Here is a 25,793-nt window from a genome sequence, read left to right as displayed (position 1 = left end):
GTCGGATGAGCTGGAATGCACAATACGCAAGTCAAACGTGCCCAGGTTTTCACTCACCTTTCTAAGCAAGCGGGCGTTCTCGTCACCATTACTCCGATTCTGCACTCGAACCAGTCGCGTATTTTCTAGTCTTCTTTTAACCCTAAGGATGTTACGATCAACAAACACTCAATAAATTTCAAAAATGTTCTTCTGAGCATCGTTGGCACGACACTATCTTCAGAGCACACACGCGCGCGCGACGGGTTTGTCATTTCGCGGTATAGAGCCCTATTGACTGTCAGGATACATACACGCGGGCCTGGCGGAGGATGGTAAAACTGATCATCGGCTGCCATTTTCTAATTCCACCGATTTACCTGTGACTAACTAGCTCTTCTAACTCCACCGAGTCACCTGTGACTAACTGGCTCTTCGAACTCCACCAAGTCACCTGTGACTAACTGGCTGTTCTAACTCCACCGAGTCACCTGTGATTAACTGGCTCTTCTAACTCCACCGAGTCACCTGTGATTAACTGGCTCTTCGAACTCCACCGAGAAACCTGTGACTAACTGGCTCTTCTAACTTCACCGAGTCACCTGTGACTAAATGGCTCGAGGTGTCGATGCGCTTGTTAATGACTCAAGATGTTTGCAGGGCAGCGCAGTGGCACGACACTTCACGACATTTCAATACACTTCACGACACTACACAAGTACAGCCAAGACGCTGCACGCAACTCGCGCCACGGATGACTGAGCCTCTGTTTCCCGTTGTGAATTTACCAGAGCAGCCCCCTCCAGGCAGAACAACGCACGTTCCCTTCCTTATCCCTTCCCCTCACGAACTGATAGCCGACCTTCTGTATGGCCACGGATCGGCCAATGGCGTATGCAAATGTTCTCTAGGGGGAGGGGCGTGTTAAACACTAACCCACCATGTTGGTGTTTTCGTTTTCTTTTTACTGCTTTGAATGCAAATTTATCACGAAAGGCTCTCTTGAATTTTTTAGTCTCATTTTTTCTCAATAGATTATTACTAAATAGTAGGCCTATATAATAGCAACATTAAGTCACTCAAGCGTTCATAATTATGATCACTTGCTTCACCGTTTACAGCTCGTTAATTTCTCTGGAGAGAATGCAGAAGAGCTAATGAAATAAATGTATAGGAAAATCCCTTAGTTAATGGTAATGACAATAAAACGAAATAATTAACTCGGCGTATTAGTTCCAGCATTAAAACTATCCAAAAGTGAAATATTTACTGTTTGTAAATTAATTGTTATTTTCTCGAAGTAAAGTGTCTTTAAAAATTGTTTAATATACTAATATTTGATGTTAAACACTGTTTAACATGAAACTGGCGTTTTTATAAAGCAAGAGAATAATTATCTGGGATTCGGTATTATCGTATCTTCTTCTGCCGGAAAATGAAAGTTTGTTTTTAATTAACTGGTCTGTCAGCTGAAGTTCCGAAAATGTTTGGTTTTACATTTACATTTAAAAATAACTACACTAATTTTGAGTTGTTAATAGTATTTTCTAGTGTTTTTTTTTTTTTTTTAAAGAAGCATGTCGGCCACATCTCCACCTGCAGAAACACCACCAACAGGACATGTAAAAAATTGTCTGGAGGTCTGAACTTATCCCATTCGGAGTGGATACAATTCTCGCGACCGTTCGTACAGTCTTCTGAGGAGCTATCAAATGTAGGAGGCTGTACCTACGAGCAAATTCCAGATAATCTCAAATATAGACTAGCAATGGATATAAGCTTAGACCGTGTGCACAAGCTGCGCAGTATAAAATGTTTGTGCCTAACATAGAACGACTGTTTGGCCGACGCAAAAGCCATAGACTAAATAAGGGCATACCAGAGTGGTAACACCAATGTTACTCTGTAATAGCTTCTCCCTCCCTTTCTACACACACAAACATAGGAGAAACGAAATCTTTACAAAAATAAATTTTACATTTGGCATCCCTGTGCTGCCTCCTGTGACATTTAAAGATACTAGTTTACTAGTAGTGGGCTTTTTAAATTATGAAGAAAAAAATTCTTCTTTTAAATTTAAAGCCAAAATAATGCAATAAACTCGTGTATAAACACAATTACTAATAAAATTTGTGTTTATAATAAGTTAATTGCATTATTTTGTCTTTTTTTAAAAAAAAAAAAATTAAATTAAGTTTTTAATTGTAAACAGTATTTTTTTTTTCATTAGTTATAACTTGACTTAAATTCCCAGCAAAGACCTTGGAATAGTTTTGTTTTAGGGAAATTACTTTCAGTGGTACCAGGGGTTTTCTGTCCCACGGAGTGCCAGATTAATGTACAAGTAAACCCAGAAGCCTTACCTGAACGTCTCATGGCCACACCTACAATACAAGCTGTATTTTGAAGGAGGTTCTTCTCTCGGCCCTACAAAAAAATGCACCTTAGCATTTTTATGTCCGTAAGAGTTGATTAGTTTTTTGTTCGTTGTTTTTAATCTTTCAATCATACACCACAGCATTGGGCATTTTTTGACTTTGTTTATTACTACCCCCTTCACATCAGTTACCGGCCCCACGATGGCTTAAGTGAAACCCAGTTCTGGTGGTCCAGCTTTACGTTAGACACCACTGCTCGGGATGTTTACTGCCATGATGGTAAGTCATTGGTTTTCAACTACATTCTGTGAACAGCAGTGGCAAATTTCCTCATCCTGTTAAAAAAAAAAAAGCCTAGATCTTCCAACATTGTGTCAAGCATATCACCTACTTTTAAAAAAGCATTAAATTAGGTGACTAATTTTTTATCTCCAAGTATTGAGCCTACAAACCAATAATGATGTTAAATTTGGAAAAAAAAATACAGTATATTTTAACTCATTTATTTTCATTCACCGCCATCAAACTTAGACACAACACTTTTAAAGCAACTTATAACTGAAAATCATTTTATACGCTAACATACCACCATCAAAATAATTGTACATTTATATAAAATACATGTATATCCCCCCTTCATCCTTTTCATTATAAATAACATATTGAGTATTATTTATACTTCATTCAAGGGCTGTTTACAAAAGGGCCTGCAGTGATGGCAATGTGACAACAGAACAACAGACCACACAGACCAATCATCACACATATTACCTATAACATCAGGCAAATGTAACAGTTACATTACTGCTAGTTCCAGCGTCGCTGAGTCTTGGAGACAATTTCTGAGCAACCAATCAGAAAACTAAAATTTATAAGAAAACTTAAAATTACAACATATCAGGTTTTTTATTCTTGGGTTAGAAAACAAACTTAAATGACAGAATATTAAAGATTTATTTATTAATTCACAGATACGCTGGATCCCACACAAGGATCGGTATTTTTGGATGTAGAACTTGCACGAATAAAATGTCACATATTATGAATAACATATTAGTAATATAATAGAAACGTAATGTACTTAAGCAGTTAGGCATATAGATATTTAGATTCCCACACTAGAACTTATTAACAGGCTAATTTCAATAGATAATACACTTTCAGACAACTGGGTAAATTAATTTCTGCAACTTAAAGTACTCAAGTTACAAAAACAAAATTTAAATAACACAATTTCCCAATATGCTTAATATAGAAAATTGTTGCTAAAACCAAGAATTTTATAGTGTTAAGGCAAAGTTAAACAATTTTATCGAAGCAAAACACAGTCAAACCTCAATAATACAATCTTAAAGGGACCATAATTTTGTCACTTTGCAAAAAGAGGTTTTTGTCTTAACCAAACTATCACCAAATTTAATCACAATTTTTATGTATCCTCTAAATCAAATTCAAATAAAGTTAAAAATATTTTTCTCATTTATTACATGCATAACACGCCAAAAAAAGTTTTTAAGAAAAACTGCAAAAAATCTATACTAATATTATAAAGCTGAAGAGTTTGTTTGTTTGTTTGTTTGTTTGTTTGAACGCGCTAATCTCAGGAACCACTGGTTCGATTTGAAAATTTCTTTCAGTGTTGGATAGTACATTTATCGAGGAAGGCTATAGGTTATATTATATCATCAATAACATTAGGGATCCTTACTAAAAGTCCAATTTATAATCAAATGCGTTGGACGGGGTTAGATACAACATGCAGTACACGTACGAAGTGTGAGTTAACAATGCCGCAGGCGCTAGAAGTTGCCACGCACTAGATGCCTTATCATTCTTAATTTTCCCATATAAGTAAAAAACACCCGTGTGATATTAACAACGAAGCAATCAGTACCCTCATATAGAATACATAGAGATAGTGTGAGGTATATATGTAGATATAAAGAGATAAATACAGATAGAGAGATACATAGATATATAGGACTATATATGTAGATAGAGATAAATATATATTTAGAGACATGGATAGATTATTTGTATATGTGTAACTACTTCAAACATATTACAAAACAAAACTGAATGAGGCATTGCAATGCATGCCGAGCATTAGCTAGATAATGGAATCTTTTCAATATTAGTAATCCCTTATTTTTCAGTTTTTTTTTTCTATATTGCTTTATAGAGTCTAGATTACATACAGACCAGGTAAATAACTATAAACTGGCAGAACGTCTGTCGGGATCTGAAAGTGATATAAATTATTTTGCACACTTGACATTCAAATTAAGAAGACAATTACTAACTACATCTGATCTTTAAACAGTTCCCCTTCACCCTGTGTTCAGCCCGGGCAACGCTGGGTACTGCAGAAAGTTTTCTATAACACCAAATGTACATTTTTTAGGGATTGTAAAATACAATTTTAGGATGACTACACCTGGGCTAAAAAATATACATTTTGTACTGTACTATACTTTATAAAGGATTTAAGACATAATAACAGATCAAATGTTTAGAAACTACCTACAAAAATATATGTCATTTCTAAGCTTCCATTCCCCCCCCCCCCCCACCTACACTGAACCAATCAATGGCGTCATTATTATTATTTTAGTTCACAATTCACAGTGATTATTTACATTATCATGGGATATTTGTATTAACCATTCTTTAATACATGTAATTATTTTACCCTTGGAACAAAAATACTTTTTGTTACAAAATAACCATGCTTTTGTATTAAACAAATTACTTAACACAATAACTCTTATGCAATTTATAGGGGCTGTGAAAACACTTTGTATTAATGTGAGTTTTGTAATAACAGGGTTTTAATTTTGAGGTTTTACTGTATGTTCCTTTTTAGAAAAGTGTTAAAGCACCATTAGCATATTCACACAAAATAGGACGGACTTTACCTCAGAAAACATCAAAATGAAAGTACTACCAAATCTCCCACCTCTGTGATATTTCTATTGTTACTATATAAAATAATACTATTTATAACAATTTCAATATGTATGTGTGTTTAAAGCAAAATTAACATTGTGGGCTATTTGAAGCATAATTTTAAGTGTTATAATAGCTACTCTTGCATGATTTACTTTAACACATTATTTCCAACATCACTAATTGTAGCCAACTGGAATCCTGATGCTGAAAGCAATATTTATGGCATGTACGCTGATTAAAGATGGAAGCTTACACAATGCAAGAGATTGTTTGAGAATAATTGCTATTACAGAAATGAAAACATTAAATAATTATTTTTTACTTGTTATCTTACTGAACAACTTTATTTCTTTCGAATTATTACACTTGCATGACATACTTTGTGCTATAAAATACACACACACATATTTTTACAGGAAGGCCTACTTGAAGGATTTTATGTATCCATGTAAAAATGGTTCAGGAGACATATCCTATAAAAGACAATAATAAAAAAAAATTCCAAAATTGGGGTTTCTTAGTACTACTTGTCCAAAGCACTGTTAAACTGATTTTAAGTTTCGCTAACCTAACCAACCATTTACACCAATTTAAAATATTTTTAATGTAGCAAACTAAACAATTGTTCAAATCATTTTACAGTTTTTCAAATGAAGCAACTTAACCTAACCTACCATTACCACAATTTATCAGTAATTTAAATGTACCTAAACTAACCAAACCATTCAAATTGTTTCATGATATATTTAACTGTATCTAACATAATCTAGAAACTGTTCAAAACCGTAAAATACTGGTGCACTACTTGAAATACGCAATGAAGTTTTACAAAATCATCAAATATAATGAAAGGAACTCAAAAATATGATTTAATAATTTTATATTTTTCCAAAGAGCACCTTCGTTATTTAATTACTAAGCATTTGATCAAATATATATATACAATTTAGAAAACAAACATTGGGCCATCCATCTAACTCAAAATAACTGAAATAATTAATTAAGTTAAAAATGCTTCATTCGGGAAAGCTTTTAGTCATGTGAGTACATGCACAAGTCTGCACAAATATTGCATTAATTTTGGTTATATTTTTATATAAAAATATAAAAGTTAAAATATACTTTCTGAACATAACCGCATAGGTACCTTTACAAAAACATTTTCAATATGTGACCAGTTGCCTATTTAATAATATACAATAGATGTAATATATACAAATGCTTTGCTCAGAAAAATTAGTTGACTATTATATGCAATTTACTACTCCTATTTAAAATATTGTTTTTTTTTTTTTAATGCCTACTTTAATTTTGAGCCCCCTGGTTTTATATCATTCTACAATGTAAAATTAACACTGAATTGGGTTTAAAGGTTTGTACAGCACGGATCATGCGAAACCTTTAACATTTTACGTTTTCTCCTGGGATAACAAAATTTACGTGAGTTCGAACCGATGTTGTTTATTTTTTTTCTTTTTTTCATAAGACCGTCCTCTACTAAGTGGCAAAAATATCACAAGTGTTTCACAACTTATACTTGTGTTTGAAAAGAGCACAATAAAGGACTAGATTTTTTTCTAAGTATGTCTTTAAGCTAACAGCATTTTATTAGACTTATGCCGGGGTTACAAACTATGCAAGGAAAGTAACTAAGCAACAACAGAACACTCAACCAACGCAAGAAATTCACAGTCGTTTATAAAGCAAGCAAATCGCAAGACGTAACCAAAACTATAAATTAAAAAATCAAACCTGTAGAAAACAAATTTCTACTCCGGGCTTCTTTAGATCATTCATACTTATCATGAAAATAAAATAGTCAATAATATCATTTTTTAAAAAATTGGTTGTCTGTAAAGTCGGTTTACGGACGATAGTTTAACGTGACGTCATAACAAAACATTGATGAAATGATTGCATACTTTTATGAATAAAATTGAATCATTTTTATTTTAATAATAAAAGAATAAATACTTGAAATTATATTAGTAATCAGATTTTTAAAATGCAAGAATAATTAACCTTTATTGCCGAAATTGTTGTTGTAATAAGCAATGAAAACCACATTAACTTTTCACTTCACTTTATAAACAGTCGACGAAACAGTTCACGTGTAGATGACTTGTAATTAATTTTAAAAAGTGGCGTTTAGCTATAAAGTTTGAATATAATTATGAACGAGTTTTCATATAAATAAACTGTAATCAAATATCTAACATAACCTATTATTACTGCATTCGCCGACAGATGCTACTTTTTTTAATAATAAAAGAATGAATACATCGTAACGGGACAATGTGCGTAACGGGACACATCGTAACGGAACAATGTGCGTAACGGGACACTTTTTCGAGGTGCAACCGGCGTTCATTTATTTATTATACATCACGTCAAAAATAATTTTATTTCGCTGTGTGAAAGTTAAACAAGTGTAAACATGATGTAGGTACACAATTAGAAGAATGACTAAATGAAATGCCAAGCTAAAACGCAATAAAATTGGAAGTTGAACAATACTTACGTAGCGTTATTGAGCCTTGCGTAGGTTACGAACCGGTACTCTATAATGTGGTTGTTGGACAATTTTTTGTTTTGCGTTCTTGCGTAGAATATAAACCAGCCCTTACGCAAACATGCTTTGATTATTATTGCCTGTAGATATTAAATATATAGGCCTATATGATTTCAAACAATAATTATGTGCAAAAAGGCTAGATTGTTTTATTAAATGAGTTATAATATTAAATCATGTATTTTGACACGAATAAAAAGTTTTAAAAATATATATATTTGCCTTACTTTGACGTCGTACCTCCTCTTTATTTAACTAAAACACGGGTCACAGTCCTGTCCGCGGCACAACATTCCGGCAATGGCCATCGTAGTGCCACTACTTGTCACCAGATGGCAGTTGTGAATATAAACAGACAATGTATTATAGTTATGTTAATACATGTTATGATTGTAAATATTTATGAAGATTATTAAGTGTGTAGTGTAAGTATGTTTCGTATTCTTGTGAATAACATTGTAAATGCAAATCAGCTAAAGTGATATCAATATGTAAAATTTACCACGAACGATTGTAGAAGGAAAATGTATATATCGTGCGGGCTAACAAGCCTAGACAGCTCTCCTCTCTCCCAGCCAATCTGGGAGAATAAATACCGACACAGTATTAAGTAGTATTATTGGCTTAGCTTTATCTCTCTCTCTCTCTCCTTCCCTGCTAGCGACTCTTTCTGAGACCGCGGGCATCCCTCTCTCCTACTTCCAACCTTTCCGCTAGCGACTCCTTACGAGACCGCGGGCACCTTCCTCCTTCTACCTCCTGTCCCCGAAGGCCCGTTCCGCGCAAGCACGTCCTCGGTCAGCTGCACTGGGCTGAACGGTCCACTCCCGCCTCAGAGTGTGAGGCTGCTCTACCCAAGAGCTGGCGCCGGCCAAACACCACGACGACCGAGTGACGTCCACCCTGTCTCCACATCTTCACCAGAGACGAGGCCGCGACAACTTCTTTCACACGCCCTTGTGTACAACACGTTCTAGTTCTATGAAAATACCATGTATTTCGGTATGCGATAGGCGTTGTGAAAAAATCCATATCTCTATTTTAAAATGAACGTTATAGCTACAGTTAGGGAATAAAGTTGTGTTGCTCATTTTACACTTGGAAATCATAGGAAATCTATGGGGGCGTCTGGCATCCCAAAATATCATTAAGACATTTTTTTTTTTTTAACTTTTATTAATGCAGTTATTTAAGTTTATGTGCGCTGCACAGGGGCATATTTAAAAGGACCCGTTTCCGATCCTGATTTTACGGTAATTTATGTAATTAAATTAGTGTAATAAGCCAATAGTAACTTATGTGATAAAACCTTATGGGTAGGGGCAGGTATTTATTGCGAAAAGATCTGAACACTTATTTGACTCCAACAAGGTATACCCGGACCTGTAGTTTCTTCCTTGTGATTGGCGGCCGTCTGCGAGAGAAGTCGTTACCTTATTTGACCGAGCCACTCAGGATGCGTTTACTTCCGCACTGAATCACTGTGATTGGTGTTGTTACAATCGATATGTACTTGGAAGAAACTCGCCCAATCACGAAACACAGACGGTGCTAAAGTGTTTTAACTTTCATATAGTCTCGAAATCTTTCCGCGAAATCTGCATGCCCCTACTTATGGGTTATGTTATGAAAATATAGTAGGTTTAGGTTATCAACTTTTCCCCATTTTACTGTAACTGACGAGTCTGCCTATTATTGTGCCCTCCAGTGTACTCAGCGAGAAGCATAGCCTGCAACCCAGACACCCAAGCATCATTCCTCGGCTTGGGGATACAAGGGAATGCTCGGCAGCTATCTCAACTGCTGACCGTTCAACAGGAAACGAGGCACAAGTTAGAAATATTCCCGTGGGGCATTATCACGTGTCGGTTGCTTCACCGCGCATGCGGAGAAACGCGACGTCATCACAGAATATAGGACCTCACAGAAGCGAGCTATATTGGTGGCTCCTTCAAATACAGGGGTATACAGTCTTTGCCACGAGCGCGAGTCTGCCTAAAAGTCTATACAAAAATTTTTTTATAAAATTATATTTACAAATGTTCATTAGAATTAAATCATTTGGTGTAATTTAAATAAAAAGAACTTGGGTAAATTTACAAAAACTTTTTTTTTAATAATATTGTACTACAGTCCTCGGTTAAATTACTCGAACGTATATCTCAAATTATAATAACTGATTAGTTAAATTACTCACTTGGGTGTAGGGGTAAGTCTCCTAGTGGCGGACACCTAAGGTTTTCAGAAAATAATGTAAAAACTACTTCCATAAATGTAACTTTATTTACGAATTAGTTAAGTCAACACAGTTTAAAATCGAAATAAATGAACAAAAATTCAATGTTTGGTTGTAACAAATGTCACAAGCAATTTACAAGAAATGCTAATTTGCAGCAACACTTGGAGATATGCATATGCAAAGGACCTGTTGCGCGGCAGAAAGTAAAGGTTTCTATACAACAGCGAATGATTGATGTGCATAAGAGTATGCCTGGAAATGGTACAATTGCAGTAACAGCGACATCTGGATCGGGTCTGAAAGGTTCGTCTTTATCACCGCGGTATCCTTGCAGCTACTGCGATATAACGTTCGCATTTGCAAATGATGTACGGAGACATAAGAGAAGTAGATGTACGAAGAATCCTTCTCGCATGAAGTTTCGCTGTGATGAGTGTCATAAATGGTTTACTCGAATTGATAATTTGCGCCGACATGCGAAAAACTGTAAAGGTGAAGTCCGTGCGACTACTGCTGAACTACCTGCAGAAATTACGACTCCTTGCTTTAGATTCGAGACTCGAAAGCGTACAAGATGTGCAGTAACCGATTGCTATGGCATCTGGACATGGAACTAAACCTAAGACTGTGATCGGTGCTCTACAGGTGAATGATAATGGCTTCTACTTGGCGCAGTCTGAATTCTTGGAACATTGTAAGACTACTATTATCTAAATACGATTAGTGAGTCGAAAGATATTTGTAATTTTCTTGACGATATCAGACAGAACATAATCAATCAGCTTACTGATGACGTAGCAAAAAACGACCTTTGAAATATAACTTGTGGTTGGACTGTATATATGGAAAGCCATATCCGTTCGATGACAAAGTGAAGAAGTGTGCATTCAAGACTTCGGCTTCAGTAATTTACAGTTCTGACGATGTGTAGCAAACTGTTAAACACGGTATCCAAATACTCTGTCATGAAGAGGAGGACTATGTCAGTAAAGGTTCTGGTTGGTCTCTGTCTAGTATAAACCGATTGGAGCTAAGAATTAGTCATTTCACGCCTATGCAGGGCTAAATGTTTATAAGATTGCTGGCTTTCGCAAGTGATCCTGTAGTACAATATAAATAATGTAATAAATATTATGTTTGTAAAAGAACTTGCAGTGTTTTGTTTCTCGAACCTGACACTTTTCTGGTATTTAAATTAGATTTATTTTAAGCTTCGTCCATAGATCGAACCAAGTATCGATTCAATATATAAAGTAATGTGTGATTTTTTTTGGTGAATTTTGGAATTTTTCCTAAACTAATAAGTCAATAAATACAAATATCTAATATGGCAGTCGTAATTATTCAAAGGATGATGGTAGTAGATGATTTTAAGTCTCTTTTAGGACTTTGATAATGATTTATTAAAATTATTATTTTTTACATAAAATTAATTTTTTTGCATCGTCCAAGGATTGAACCAAGAACAGGAATCGATATAATCAATCAGTATTTTAATGAGTGAATTTTTTGATGAATTTTAGATATTTTCCCGAATTTCTAGCTAAATAATTACAAATTACCAAGATGGCAACCAAATTCCAAGATGGTGGGCACCTTAGTAATAATAAATGATTACTGCACTCTAGCGAGTAACACTTAAACAAGTATGATGGTAATGTACTCTATCAGACAAGTACACACAGAAGATGGAGTCCTCCAGCAGACGAAAACAAGATGGTGGCAATATCCTCTAGCGGGTAATATATGTTAACTATCGTTCCTGGTAGCGAGTACTAAACACAAAATATAGAATCCATGATGGACATCAAGGTCAGGGTTAAATTTCAAAGTCAAGGACAAAGTTCAAGGTCAAGGATAAATTTCAAGGTGAAGAACAAATTTCAAGGTCAACTATCAAGGTCAAATTTCAAGGTCAAGGTTAAAGTTCAAGGTCAAAGTTCAATGCTAACAGTCTAGATCAAAGGTATGGTGAACAGAGAATTGTACTAACATGGCACTAGCACACTCTAGCAGACGAAAACAAGTTGGCGGCCTCCATATTAATAAATTACTGGTTTACTCTCGTCGGGAATCGAACCGAAAACCGAAATCGTTTAAATAACTGAACTTTTGAAGTAAGCAATTTTTAAAATATATTTTTTTGGAATATTTTCGGAATTTCTAGCATTGAAATTACGGATATTCAAGATGGCGGTCGTAACGAAACATGCAACATTAATAGGATCCAATATGGCGGTCGTAACGTAAAGTGTAACGATGACATCGAACTCAACCAAGATGACGAGGCATAATGAAACATGCAAAATTTATATAATCCAAGCTGGAAACCGTAACTATAAGTGCAACAGTGGTTTATAAGTAATATTTTATTAAATTTTTATTATTCAATTCGATTGACTAATTTTTTTTTATTAATTTTTAAAATTTTTCCCGAATTTCTAGTATTAAAATTACGGATTTTCAAGATGGCGGACATGACGTCAAACTAGGTGACGATATAATACTTTGACATAAGTGGTGGGGGGAGTCAGTCTGGCAGCGGCTTCCTTGGAGGAAGGTACGGTCGCCATTTTTATTTTTATTTTTTGCCCTCACCGGGTTCGAACCGAGGACTCTGAACTCCATGTCGTAAATGTATATTTTTTAAATATTTTTTAATAAATTTTTTTATAAATTTTAAAATTTTTTTCATTAAAATTGGATAATAAATAAAGATTTTCAAGATGGCTGGTGCTGTAACGAAAATTTAAACGGTAACGTCATAATCCTATGTCAGAGGCTTATCGGAGGCTGTAGACATGGATGCTTAAGCCTCTATATGGACAAGGTGTTCTTTCTGAGGCAAAATACTTTTGACGTTTTTCGAAATCCTAATTTTTGAATTTATGAGGAAGAAAAAGAGAAATTTTTCCTCAAAACGGGAATTGTTGAGTCATTTTGAGTCATTTTTGAGGAATTTTGAGGAATTTTGAGTCCAAGATGGCCGCCGTGACGTCACAAATCCAAGATGGCGGTCAGCGCCACGCTCCACAGCCTGAAGCCTGGCGCCGAAGCCCCTTTTCTATACTACTCATACAATCTCGCTCAGATATACTGTTCGGTAACAATCACTTTGCATGGCTTTGAAGAGTGTTTATTCCTGCATAGCAAGTTAGCGCCTGCTTTTCCTAAAGCTGAACATGAGCACTGGTATGCAGAAAGTGGAACATTAAAAGTGAAACATTATCTGAAGTCCACTTAAGTATTTTTTAATGTTGCCTTTTTTAAAAATAAGTATCAATTTATTGTAATCAATGATTTTCCAAATGCAGATTTCTCAATACCATCAATTAAAATAATATTCAAATGACAATATTAAAGCCAAAATAATAGTTAGTAGTATTTTTCATTAGCCTGTGAAGTTATTCTGTTAAAATGATCTACTAGGGTTGTGGCGGTACATCGCGAACACATCTACCGCGCTACGCCCACCACGCGGCTATCAGCAGGAGCTGTCCTGTCGGTGTGTGTACACCCCTGGGCTAGAATGCAGCGCACCCTCCAGGAGTCACTTTATCCTGGATGCCAAGGGGATTATCACCCCTCCCCCTTGCTGGTTTGCCCGGCTGGCGAGGAAAGAAAAGACAGCTACAGTCTGCCTTTTGCACGATCAGGCTGTTGTGCGCTGTAGGGCAAATGTAGATTTGTTAGCGCACTCGACGGCCAAATAAATAGTGTACAACAGTAGACCTATTGTTTATTCTAGCATGGCCTACCTGCCCCTCCCGAATAATCAGTAGCCTCACGGCTACAAAGATATTTATTCAAATTTGAAAAGGAGGAAGAAGTAATGTGTTCTTGATCATTCAAAACTTAAAATTGTTAACGCCTTGATATTTGATTTGAGTCGTAGGATAAATTAAGTTTTATTTACATTATTTTCGCCACACGTGACAATTGGTTCGGAGGATGTCAACTATTAATGTTTATTACTTTCTTACTAATAAATCTCCAAACGATTTCATATGAACCCGCTAAACAATCACAATTAAAGTGTATTATGCGCCATTTAAAATTATCCGCTATTTTGAATTATCCGTGGCATTGCTTCTTGGTTAACTCTTGCTTTCCTCCAATCGGGTAACTGAACTAAAACTTTAAACTTAATTGAGTTTTTGGGTTAAGTGTATTTTCTGTTAAGGTTTAGCAGTTTTTCTTGGATAGTTAAATATAATTTTCAAAAAAAGTTACCTGTGTAATGAAGTTGAGGTCATTAATGAAGCCAAAAATTTACAAAAGCGTAAGAATTGAATTAGCTTTCAAGACATATTTTGGCAGTTGGGTTAGCAGATACTACATGTCACCCAAGATATAAAAAATAACTGCTTTCTAAATTTACCCATCGTTATGAAAGACCTTACAAAATTATTTTTTTAGAATATCAACTTCAACAAAAATATTATTAATAAAGCCGACTTAATCCAACCAACATTTAACTTCAGTTATTATTCGGTCTTATTTCCCAACCGCTACTCTACAAATTTACCTTAACCTAGCCGTACTGAATAACTGAGGATGCACTGGTGAACTTCAGGGTATTAAGCATTCAATTAGAATTAGCATAAGCATCACAAGGAGAAGAATGCCAAATTGGACCACACAAACAGGATAGGCTTACATTTTATCCTCTGTGATTTACATTAATCTAATTTTATTTCCAAACTATTTTGATTTGTCTATTAATGCTAGATTAGAGGGTTTGGTAAGTCCTACATTCGTCTCTGATTTATAAACTAACATAAGATAATTTTTATACTAAGAAGTTGCTTACAAATTATTGATTAATGCCATTTAATCACTTTATTGTATATAACATTCTGATGTGACATGTGTAATGCTTGGTGAAAGGTTAATTTTGAATACGTACTTACCTAATTTGTGTGTCTGTGATGTCCATTTCCCCTGGATCCCACGGAAGGCAATGGTAAACCAACGCACTATCATCCTGCCTCGGCAAACAAAGAGATGTCACGGCTTTCAGCACCGTGGCGTTGTCTGTGCTCAGGACACCCTGCAATTTAAAACGAAATAAAGTCATGCGAATTCCTTATTCATTACAAATACACATGAGAATGCAATCACACACTAAGAAGCTACTTGGGTTTAATCATTGATATGGAGAAGTATTACACGCTTTTATTGGCAACCCTAAAAAAACAGTTTTGTTAAAAGGAAGGCTGTGTGTTTCAGCTACTTCTAAAATTACCACCGTTTAAAATAACACATGATTACATAAGCGAATATGTTCGAATTACTAGTAATTAATACGAATGCAAAGTTATTACGTTATTAGTCATGAAAAAAGCCACCGATAGTAAATCTACTGTAGACTTACACTAGCATGTGGAGAAAGGATAAGCACTTTAAAATCATTATGCGAGAATCAAACAGAGAAATATTAACGACAAATCAAATAACAACAATAATACGCAATTAAAGTAAATACATAACTGTAAATATTTCAAGAGCAACTCTTGTGTAGTAGTTCTTATTTCCACATTGGAAATGCTACGACAGTTATGTTTTCATTTCATTAAAATTATAACATGTATTTTTTTTCTCCGTGTTGATAAGCCAACTTGTGTATTAATATGGTTACTTAAGGGCCTCCCTAGTAAACATTTTTAGCGCGCTGGGCTACTGGCCACGTGTTGCAGCTAAACTGGTTTTGCTCTTTAATTTCGCCTTACCTTCTGCTAGAATTCGTCTAACTGTTGATACTGAGACACCTGTTGCAGCACTTGTTGTTTCAGCGACATTGTACGTCAATTTATACAATTGTTATTGTTTACTGAGATGTGTTGCAACATTGTAAACAATCTCACGAGCTTGTCCCCGCACTGGCGTGCCAGATTTAATACGTGATTTAAATCCTGACGTAGAAGCCATTACGTATATCGGTTCGTGTAATACGGACCAGGGGGGGGGACACTTCATAGGGTATAGCAATCGCATTTTTCTAGTTGCTATACGGCTTTATCCAACATCTGAGCACAAAAATTATAATCAAAATACCACGTTGATTAAATAATTGTTACATTTGTTTTAACATTTTATCAAATTTATGGCATAAATTGATATTGTTGAAATGAAAATAATATATTTACTTAAAAGAAAATAAACGAGTTTTCGTTGGCACGTTGAACCACTTGTTTATCCATCAACACCATAATTAATGGCGTCGGCGTTGAATTAAGCGATATTAGGTTTAATAAAAAATTTCTAAGGAAATTTTGTTTCAATCATGTTGAAATAGTAATCTCGTAAAATAATATCAATGATTTCATGAACTGCTTTATAAATCACTGTTATGAAACATGCCTGATTCATCTACGTGTTGTGTTAACTACTGCTACAACAAGAGAAGAGATAATAATAATTAACTTTACTTTAAGTTTCCGCTTGACGAAACTAGGTATGTGTAAATTATTAAAACGAAACAAAATAAAAGTTTTGTGTAATTAAAATAGTGATGAGCATTTTGTTTTCATGCCCTACAGAATTTCCTCTGTTTAGGTAGTGTGTACTCGCACATTGAGGACAAGCACACAATACATTAATACCTAGGTACTGTTCTAAATGTCAATGAGTCTCAAATTCTGCTCAAACTTGCTACTTATGTACTTTAATTAGTCTAAATGTTTTGTATGAATTTTATTTTTAGGTCGAGAGGGAGGTGTGGGTAAACATTTTGTATTGCGTATCCAAGTCTATCCCTTGATACTAATGGCATGATTCTGTGGTAACGGTTCTTGTTGTTTTAACATTAATTAAAACAGCAAGCATCATGTGCCACCGGATAAATCATACATGATCATGCCAGCAGGATCAAGGGATAAACTTGGATACTTGATACGGAACAATTACCGAGGTGAGGGTTGCGATAAAATGAAGTGTCTTTTAAATTTTTATGTTGAAATTAAGGTTTTTTTCCCTTAACAATTGCTATACACCTGTCTTCAAGAAGTGAAGATACGAGAATGTTTTGTACTTTCACCTAATCCATAAAGAATTAGATGCCATTGGTAACAGCTTCATTTCAGTTTTTGTGGGAAAATTGTACAACTTAGGCAGTTAAATTTGCCAGAAATACACATTGCCTGTGTTAATGATTAAATACTTCTGCACGTTTTTTTATGCATTTTGTTTGCGATTTGTAATGCAATTCGGTAGGTACCTACGAAAATCCTAACCTTAACTTCAATCAACGTGATTCTACTAAAACAGAAATTGTTTCTTGGACATAAAAAAATGCAGCAATTTAATATAATCCGAAAATATGTTACATGTTATATGCATTTTAACAAATGTTATGATACGTAAACAAAACATTTTTAACCGAAATGAGGTTAAGGCAAACACTGTCCCGAAGGTAAGAAATGTACTTATTGTTTTAAAAATATTGCTCTCCTAAATCATTTTATGTTACGTTTACCGATATTTAGTTAAATGATTTGCTTATAAGGGAAAAAAAATAAAATCAATATTTTTATAAATATTAATGCATGCACGAAAAAAGCCACAAGCTCGCCAACATTCAGTTGAAGCTGCAAATTTCCCTACTATTCAAATTAGTGTTTTAAGCATATTAACTGCAAATTGTACTTTCTACGATCAATATTGTATTTAAATTAAAATTTACTTATAATTTGAAACGTAAGTCTTACTCCAGAAGGTACTTTATCTCGGTTTTAAGCCATTGCAACTTCGTTTTAATGTTTGTCAAGTTTGCGTTTTTGTATAGCAACTAGGGCATTTCTGAATAAAAAAAAACGTAGAACTGCAATAGCATTGAGTGTCCACTCTGTACTAGTACTTTATTTACTCTATGATACCATTGAATATATATAATGTATAGAAGTCGCGAGCCCAGGTTAAATTTTCTGTCCGGTTTCTCAGAAGAATTGTTGTAGTTCCAAGCTCCGCCGCTGCGATCGCTTTCATCGCTGGGTGTCGGCCGTATACGCCCCTGGTGGTGTTTGGCAGAACTTGGTTAACCAGCCCAGTCGTAACATTATCCTTCAACCCCCCCCCTCCCCCCCCCCCCACCCACAGACAACCCTTCGAAAATCCAAGACCAAGATTCCTATTACCCGGCAGGTCTTATCAGCATCTTAGGCGACCTTGAAGAGGAGCTTCCTTTACCGTCGTTTGAGAATGATGAAATCCCAAAAAAGCTAGCCACGGAAATCACTGAATGATGGGATTCTGTACCCGAGTGAAGTGAAAATTAGCTATTAAAACTTTGTATTGGGCCAATAGTCAGTGTTCCGTTCAAAATATGGTTTTATTTTAAAAGTAAAATACTTATTTAAACTATATATCGCGTTTGTACAAATTTACTTTTAGATATTGACAAGGAAAAACAACCTTCTCTTATTCAACGTTATCTGTTAAGTATAAAAGGGGTAGATATTATTTTAAAAAATAAAAAAAAATGGAACCCACTAAATAAGTATTGGCAAGATATATATAAATTCAATAATAAAATACGCATATTAAATTTTTTTGTATTTAACTTTTTTCGGTAATAAAAATTCAGGATGATTTTGGTTTAATTGGTTTACGTATATTGCTATATTTTCTCAATCACATAGAAAAGGGAAAAGAGTACATCAGTGAAAATTCAAAAATTTAGTTTAAGTAATACTAGCCATACTAAAAAATCAATATGCGAGATAAGAAATTTGGTAACTGCTCTACATTTCAAATAAAAATGCATTTGTTTCATGAATACTGAAATGTATGCGTAATAAGGCATATTATGTTATTATCCTAAGCATGACTATAACTAAAAAAATTACAGTAATTTAAAACGATGGCAGTCTTAACATACAATAAGTGCGCGAGTCTTAGTTTATATTTTAATTGGCTTCTTCGTCAGATAGAAAAGAGTTAAGATTTCATCAAGGGAAAATATATTCTCAAAGTCACTAAACCGGGAGATAGAAAATAAGGTAGGTACTTAATTTTAAATAAAAGTTAAAATAGGCTTACGCTAAACCAATTAAAAATAAGTCGTAAAAATATTTTTATTTATTTAATATGTTCTATACCTGACAGTTCTTTGTGTATAATTCTTCAAAAATCTTTGGAATTTAATACATACTTTTCTTAAAATGGTAGAATATCAGCAATACCCGGAAATTACGTGAGCAAAGCCACGGGTTATTAGATATAATTTTACTATAAAATAAAAACAACTATACATTTGTAGTTCACGAATGTGATATTTTGTTTATTGCTTCACAACATTCATTTGCCAGTCTCAAATTTCATCGTACCACTTGTCAGAAATGTCACCAGAAATGAGAGATAGATTTTTTTTGACGAATTTCAATTACGAGGAAACCTTTCGCAAGATTTTTTTCTTCGCAGTAGTCACTGGGACACCATTAATTTAAATCCACTAAGATAATAAAATTGTATGTATAATGATTTGTTTTTGTATATTTATATAACTACCCAACCAATTTTTAATGATTTTCATGTGAATAAAAACTTGTAAAGCAATTTAATTAACTGTGTCATAATTCTTCTGATTAGATGGAAATACAAACTTTATATCCGTGATATACGATGATAAAATATATTTATTATTGCAAAATAATTTTCACTGTTCAAATGCAAATTTAAATAGATTATTCATACATGTTTCCTGCTAATTAATGGTTTAACATAATAATTTTTAGTATAAAATGCTTTTTCTCTTGTGTTAAAATGGGTTGCTAAAATGAGGAATTATAAATATATCACTTACTAAGTCCGTTCACAGATTTACATAAAACAGCAATGTAGATAATCTTTTTTGGTAGTTTCTAATTTTCTGCCCTGAATAACATGAATTTTGTTGAATTCATACCAAAGTGAATTTTTTGAACAACTTAAATTGATGTCATAAATAAATATTTATTTTATAATAAAAATCCACAAACTGTTTTTAAAATATAAAATTTATCACGCCAGATGGAATAATAAACAAAAAATAGCTCTTATATGTTGTCTGTGTTTAAATAATTGTATTATATTTCATGGAAATAATATTTACCTTTCGGTTATTAAAAGAAAATATATTTGTATTCAAAATACTTGCTCATCGTTTTTACGAGCATAACTTGTGTATCTAACCTCAAAGCAAGGAATATAAAGAGTGGCAACTCAATGCTATAACAAAAACTCTTATTTTCTTTGGAGATCCGGGAAATGTGCGTTATTTATAAGCAACTTAACATAGTAAATCGTTAACTTTTCAGATCTATGTTGGCAAAATTGATTTTTTTAGTGGTCATTCGTTACTGGGAATATTCACCATATAACGTTTAAGATTATTTATTTTGAATTACGAAACAACCAAAACATTATGTAAAAATGCTTCATCTTATGTTAAAAAAAATATAAACTGCATAGCCACAAAGTATGACATCATACCATTAGTTTCAGTTACTAATAACATTACGTGCACGCGTTTAAACAGTCATCGCAGCCATAGTTGTTTCATAGCTACCAAAATCATTCAACGTTGTCTAGAATTATTCCAAATTATGTTTTGCCATTTTACTCAATGCGCCACTCCGTTAACACAACATTTTATAAATTCTGAACTACGAATGTCAGTATTTTTTTTTACGTTATTACGTTTAAGGAATTTCTGTAGTTTTCTTATAATTAAAACTTAAATTTTGATGTTGGCATCTTTTAACCGCACTTTTTTTTTCGGTGGCCGTACTCCTCCAATTCAGTTGCGCCCGTCCGTATCTAAGCGCTCGGATTTCAACAAAAGGCACCGCCTCTCGATAGAGTGAGACAGAGAATTACGCGCATGACCTTGAAAAAAGCGACGCTACAGCGCTCTGGCGTGGAAGCTGGTAACTACGAGCACCCTCTTGTGGAAAGAAGAGGTGTCTAGCGGCGGAGCTAACAACTACCACAGTTTTGGATCCGAAAATTGGAATAATAAATCCTATCCCCTCGCGACTTCTATAAGTTATATATATTCAATGATGATACGGACTGCGAGACAGCCGAGCGCGAAGGTGTTATCAGCCAGACAGCGGCTCCATTACTAACCCCCTCCACTTCCTGACGCGCTCATCATGTGACCGTCTGCTGGCAGTGAGATCTGCGCAGGTTCTTTTCCTTGTTTCCTTGAAGATGGGCGGAGGGAAATACGTTATCTTGCGGAGTGGTGGGGGTGACGGCCTGGGAGGATTGGAGGGGAAGGTTCTCTTGTCATTGAGTGTCTGCTGGGGTCCAGTTACTGCTCCTACCCGCGTTATCTGCCTATCACTACATGCACCAACAGGATCAAATTCTCGTTTTTCCTTGCTCGCTTCTCGATCTCGACATTGTTTGTTGACTTGAAAAATGAAATTTCTGCTCTCCAGACTATATCCATTAATTGAATTGCAAACAACTTTAATTCTGTTTTAACTTTTTTTTAATTCTATATATATATATATATATATATATATATATATATAAAATTTTGAGTTGGCGATGGTTTTGGGGCTATGAAACGAAGCACTATAAAAAATTTCCGAAATTCGCACCATGGTAACGGCTACAATAGGTAGTATTTCTTCTAAATCTACGTAAAACAGCGAGAAAACAGCGTTAACACATTCAAGCAAATTGTTAGATTTATAAGCGTGAAAATAAAATTTAAAAAAAAATGTGATCGAGTCTTTTAGTACTCGCCAGTGATGTGTTTACATTTAACCTCTGTAAAGAGCTAATTCATGTGTTCTCATGTGGTTCATGCTACAAATAAACCTATAATACGAAACTCGGACTCAAAATTTAAAGTAGAATTCTTTATATAATGCCAAGCATAATAAACATATTGATCAATAAATTATTCTTTTTCAAGTACATACCAACATTTATAGACGCGAATCATGCAATTAGCATAAATCGACAAGGTAGCTCGGGCTTCCAATCACAAATCGCAAAAATAACCCCTACGTTTTTATTTTCGAAATAACATTTAGGTGATGAAAGGTTTTCCATGTATAGTCACGCTTACATTTACAAAAATGTTTTATGTCCGCGACAAGAATCTCTTCTTACTAATAGATTGTATTCTAAAAATTTTAATAAAAACATCGCAAATCAAGCATTAATACTCGTACAAATAAAAATCATTCCTCCGGCGCCAGGCGTCAGGCGGTGGTGCCGTGTGCCGGTCCGCCATCTTGGATTGTGACGTCACTGCGGCCATATTGGACTCAAAAATTCCTCAAAAATGACTCAAAATGACACAAAAATTTCCGTTTTGAGGAAAAATTTCCCGTTTTAGTCCATAAAAATACCAGAGGCTAAAAATGTCCATATAGAGGCTTAAGCATCCATGTCTACAGCCTCCGATAAGCCTCTGACGTCATCATGGAATATGTCATCTTGGATTATGACGTCACCGTTGCAATTTCCGTTACGTCCGACATATTGAAAATCTTTATTATCCGATTTTAAAGAAGAAAAAAATTAAAATTTATAAAAAATTCAATTAATAAAAAGTTAATAAAAATATTTAAAAAACATACATTTGCGGCACGGAGCTTGGTGTCCTCGGTTGGAACCCGGTGAGGGCAAAAATATAAAAATGGCGGCCCATCCTTCCCTCACTGTGGCTGCTGACAGACTGACCCCCGCCACTTGTTTCATAGCATATATCATTAGATAGTATGACGTCATGTCCGCCATCTTGAACTTTAGACGCCATCTTGGAAATACGTAATTTTTATGTTAAAAAACCAGGAAAAATTCCAAAATTCATCATAAAATTTATTTATTAGAATGCTGATTGATTAGATCGATTCCCGTCCTTGGTTCGAAACCATTAAGAGCAAAAAAAAATCAGATCCTTCCTCCACAGAAGCCACCTTGAGACTGACCTACCACCACCAATACCAAGGTATATATCGTCAGCTGGTATGACGTCATGTCCGCCATCTTGTCTTCGTCCGCTGGAGACCGTCATCTTGTTTTCGTCTGCTAGAGTGAGCCGGTGTCATGTTAGTATAATTTTCTGTTCACCATACATTTAAACTCGACTGTTGGCAATGAACATTGACATTGACCTTGACTTTGGCCTTGACCTTGAAAGATGACCTTGATCTTTGACTTTGACCTTCACAACCATCATGGATCCGACATTTTATGTTCAGTACATGCTACCAGGAGCTACCGCCTGCTAGTGGTCATTGCAACCATCTTGTTTTCGTCTGCTGGAGGACACCATATCGTGTGTGTACTCGTCTTACCATCATGATAGTTTTATTCTAACCCGCTACAGTGCAGTAATCATTTATTATTACTGAGGTGCCCGCCATCTTGAAATTTAGGCACCATCTTGGAACCGTGTAATTATTTAGCTAGAAATTCGTGAAAAAATACAAAATTCATTAAAGAAATCACTTATTCATTTACATATTAAATCTATGGATTCCTGTCCTCGTTTCGATTCTTGACCAGTGACAGGTGTAACTAAATATTAAATATATTTAATATTTTATTTACCATTACCTTACGTGGAATTTTTTAATCATTCACTCTACTAAAAACAACTCAAGACAATATACCTGACCAACGACTTAAATACAGTACCGCTATGCCTTACATGAAAATCTAATTTTTCGATCATCTGCATAACCTATAAATCGTTCATGTACAAAGCCACACATACAGGCCAAGTGTATCCGGACCATGAGACCGAGTCATGACAATATCAGACGTATAGGCTAGTCATTTCCGGACCGCATGACCTTCTTTGTCGTTAGCTAATTACAGTCAATTAGACCATCGTTAATTTTTTTATACATACTAAAGGATAAGTGTCCTTGAAAAATATTTTAGTAACACCAAGAGGTTTTGAACTAGTAAATATTCAGTCACTACATATTTTACTACGCGCAATCAACAAAAAGGAAGCACCATCAACGAAAAGGCAGCACATTTGGGAGCACCATCAACAAAAAGGAAGCACATTTGGAAGCACCATCAACGAAAAGGCAGCACATTTGGAAGCACCATAAACAAAAAGGAAGCACATTTTGGAAGCACAATCAAAAAGGGCAGCACATTTGGAAGCACCATCAACGAAAAGGCGGCACATTTGGAAGCACCATCAACGAAAAGGCAGCACATTTTGGAAGCACCATCAACGAAAAGGCAGCACATTTTGAAAGCAAAATCAAAAAGGGCAGCACATTTGGAAGCACCATCAACGAAAAGGCAGCACATTTGGAAGCACCATCAACGAAAAGGCAGCACATTTTGGAAACACCATCAACGAAAAGGAAGCACATTTGGAAGCACCATCAACAAAAGGGCAGCACATTTGGAAGCACCATCAACGAAAAGGCAGCACATTTGGAAGCACCATCAACTAAAAGGCAGCACATTTGGAAGCACCATCAACGAAAAGGAAGCACATTTGGAAGCACCATCAACGAAAAGGAAGCACATTTGGAAGTACCATGAACGAAAAGGCAGCACATTTGGAAGCCCAATCAAAAAGGGCAGCACATTTTGGAAGCACCATCAACCAAAAGGCAGCACATTTTGAAAGCACCATTAACAAAAAGGGAGCACATTTGGAAGCACCATTAACAAAAAGGGAGCACATTTGGAAGCACAATCAAAAAAGGCAGCACATTTGGAAGCACCATCAACGAAAAGCAGCACATTTGGAAGCACCATCAACGAAAAGACATCAGATTTGAAAGCACCATCAACTAAAAGGCAGCACATTTGGAAGCACCATCAACAAAAAGGCCGCACATTTGGAAGCACAAGTTACGAGAACTAAGTCTTGGTTAGAAATCAGAATACAAGAAATAAAAACATTAAATTTTTACTTTCAATATTTAATTTATTTCTCATCACTATACAAATGCAAGTAAAACAAGCCATTATTGTATGTAGCCAGCTTTACTCAGTTCTTTGAGTATGAATGATAATTCTTTGATGCACGAATAGTTTCCTGCACCAAGCGAGCCATGTAGAAGTCTTAGCCGGTCAACCAATATGTTTGGATCTTTCCATGAGGTGTAATCAATATCTTCTACCACCATCTTACTCGCTTGTTTATTATAAATACTTTTAATATCACAATCGTCCCAGGGATCATAATAAGCTTTATCTGATGTATTTATTATAACACGTCGTTTCCATCGTTTCGGTCTCAGGACATCGCCTCATTCTTCGATCTTGTCAGCTTTAGGTGCTTCATCACAGTCTATGCCTTTGTCAACAGCCTCAGAGTCACTGTAGCAACCACCGTAGAAGGCATCGTCTCCACCCAGATTACCGTAAGAATTCGATATCGATGATGACGAAGTGTCTTCATCGTCTTCATGCTTCCTTTTTAGGAGTACATCATTTGTACAAAGTAGGAAAGATCTACTTGAATTCGGCTGGAATGTATTGTCACTTTTCACGTTAAGGATTCTTCCATTGTCTTCATTCTTCCATAAATCATCAACGTCCTTCAATTTAAGTTCTTTGTCGAGATCGGAGGAGCCGCGAACATAATCTCTAGCAAGACAAGGAAAATTATTGTCGTAATGCAGATCACTCTTCCTTAGTCTAGTAGAGCCACCGTTGTCCTCTAGCTTGTATGCAGGCTTGG

At 35.1% G+C, this 25,793-nt stretch overlaps 1 protein-coding gene across 9 annotated transcripts in view; it reads right to left on the bottom strand.

Annotated features, from left to right (window-relative positions):
* Nucleotides 1–25,793, bottom strand: part of LOC134529175 (uncharacterized) — a 646,085-nt gene that overhangs the window by 521,163 nt on the left and 99,129 nt on the right. For all 9 annotated transcript variants that reach the window (XM_063363010.1, XM_063363001.1, XM_063363007.1 and 6 more), the window contains exon 2: nt 15,034–15,173. The gene's annotated coding sequence lies outside the window, so the exon portion shown is untranslated. The remainder of the gene's footprint in view (nt 1–15,033; nt 15,174–25,793) is intronic.

This window comes from Bacillus rossius, chromosome 2 (genome assembly GCF_032445375.1).
Source record: "Bacillus rossius redtenbacheri isolate Brsri chromosome 2, Brsri_v3, whole genome shotgun sequence".
Taxonomy (NCBI): domain Eukaryota; kingdom Metazoa; phylum Arthropoda; class Insecta; order Phasmatodea; family Bacillidae; genus Bacillus; species Bacillus rossius.
The sequence above is the reverse complement of the archived record's forward strand: the minus strand, read 5'-3'. Positions and strand labels throughout refer to the sequence as shown.